This window comes from Pteropus alecto, unplaced genomic scaffold (genome assembly GCF_000325575.1).
Source record: "Pteropus alecto unplaced genomic scaffold, ASM32557v1 scaffold97, whole genome shotgun sequence".
NCBI lineage: Eukaryota > Metazoa > Chordata > Mammalia > Chiroptera > Pteropodidae > Pteropus > Pteropus alecto.
In genome coordinates, this window is record NW_006439713.1 from 1,549,598 (window position 1) to 1,552,072 (window position 2,475).

Consider the following 2,475-nt stretch of genomic DNA (forward strand, 5'->3'; position numbering starts at 1 on the left):
TCTCCAACTCAGAGTGTGGAGCCTGGAAGCCATACATCAAACAAGGTTCCAGGTGACGAATGCTTAGCCAGGTCCGAGGCCACCGGTGTGGTCCCACCTCCCGTGATGTGGCACGGCTGTACAGAGCCACCCACAGGTGGGCAGGTTTGTGCTGGATGCCTCTCGTTCCAAGTTCAGGGCGTTCATTTTAGAATATTCTTCCTTTCTCAGTTTAATTCAAATGGGTTTTGAGGACCTGCCCTGTGCCAGGCATAATGCTCCACCTTGGGACGAGCAAGTGGGACTCATTGTCTGTCTTGGAGGAGTTTCCACAGCTTCTCAGGGCCCCATTAAAGTCACTCTCTGGTCTCAGATCGCCTTCCAAAAATCCACTGATCGAGCATCTAATTATCAATTTCCATACATGTCAACTAAAAATTACCCATGCCGTGACACACATACCAAACGCTGGATTGCTGTCACACCTGCCCGTCTGGCACAAAGCCCTGTGAAGATCGTCCTCAGGAAAAACTGTATGACGTGATTTCACAATTCCCTAAAACGTTAAACGCTATGTAGAAGCCAAGAAAAGAAGGATTTTTTAGCACGCTGTTACAACCCTGGGCCACCCAGTCAGGATGTCAGCATCCAACCTAAGTTTTGAAACCATCACGTTTTAGATTTAACCAGTAACAACGATCCTAAAAGAACACTGGGCTTGCTAGTTTGGAAAATATCGCTCGCACTTTGAAACTACCCAGATCAACTCGAATGCTCTCCTCCGCTGTCCAAACGGATTTCTCTCAGAAATGAGTGTAAGTGCAGACTTTGGGGGGGCAGGGGGGGAGGATGCACCGTGCCACGCCCCAAACCCTGATGTAAAGCAAGGACTCTCGTGGCCTTACTACAGAGCTTGGTCACCACGAGGCACAGGTGCCCATCACACCTCTGGGCTCCGGGACAAGTGGAGATTTACTGGCATGGGCTGCTCAGTCTTACACGGCTCCCCGCCTGGACGAGCTGCCAGGACTGGAGATCCACAGACCGAAAAGACAAAGACAAGGTGTGGGAGTCACAGCTGGAGTCCCACGTTTCCCTGAGCCCCGTGCTCCCCCCAGCCCCGTGCTCCTTCCAGCCCTGGCGCTCCAGGTGCTCAGGAGGGCTGGCGGCTGGAAGGCCGGGCCCCCGAGGACACGGCTGCAGAAGAAGCCATAATTTTCTAGTTCGTCTGAGTGTCACGATTTTGCCCCAAGTGGATGTGTCTTGATTTGTGACAAACAAACTTAACTCTATTAAACGTGTTTCTCTGAGGTCTACGGTTAGTCTGATAAGAGCGGGTGGCTTCTGGGGACCGTGGCTGCTCAGTGTGTCTCTGTTATGTTAACATTTATTTATTGCAGAAAGAAAGACTTAAATGAGACAAATGTTTTTATGGTCCAGAAAATAAGGCCAGATGGGATATCACAGCCCAGGGACGATGCTAATCCAGAGGACTTCCCCACCCCCCGACCCCCGTCCCCACCTCCTGCCGATGTGAAATGGCCGGGTGGGCGATGAGGGAGGGGGTGACAGAGCGGCGGTGGCCGTGCCATAGGCCCCCGTCAGGGCCTGGGACACCAGCGGGGTGTGGTGGCGTGCTAGGGTGGCCATGACAAATGCCGCAGATTTGGGGCCCAAACGACAGAAACCCATCCTCGCGTGGTCCTGGAGGCTGGAGCTCCGAGATGCAGCAGCCTGGCCTCGCCCTGGCCTCGCTCCTTGGCCTGCAGATGTCGGCCCCGTGCGCACACGCAGCTGAGTGTGTGTCCACATCGCTGCTCACAAGGACGCCAAAGGGGACTCGGGCACACCCTCACCGCCTCTCTGTGACTGACTTGTCCTCTCCAGTCCTCCCTCCAAACGCAGTCATATTCTGAGGTGTTGGGGTTCTGGACCTCAACGCGTGAACTGGGGGTGGGGTGGGATGTGACTCAGCCCACGGCAGGGGACTGGGCCAGCGCACACAGGGACAGGGCCTGAGATCCTGTAGGTCACCGGTTTCAATCCAAGACCCCATGGGCATGGGAACACGGAAGACATGGCGGCTGAGACAGATTCAACAGTTAGGGCTTTTCTAGGCTTCCGCAGCTCGGTATATGCACCACAAACCGACCGAGGTAAACTGAGGCCTGAATTTAAATGCCCAAAGCTTTGGACAGACTCATGAAGTAAATGAAGTCGCTGTCACCAGCTGTGATGAAGCAGAGCCCAGAAGGATGGAAGTTCTACCCCTGGGTTCTGGGTGTGGGCAGGCGCAGAAGTGGGCACCGGCTGGGGAACCAGGGCCCAGACCCACTGTGGGAACTCTCCTGTCCTGGCTCAGGGGGCCGGTCGGAGCCGGAGCTGGGAAGGGACCTGCCACCGGAAGCAGGCTGTCGAGGGAAAGGCGGCCAACATAAACCCTAAGGAAACACACGTGAGGTTTGGACACCGACTTGTCTTTTGTCCTAACGGGCC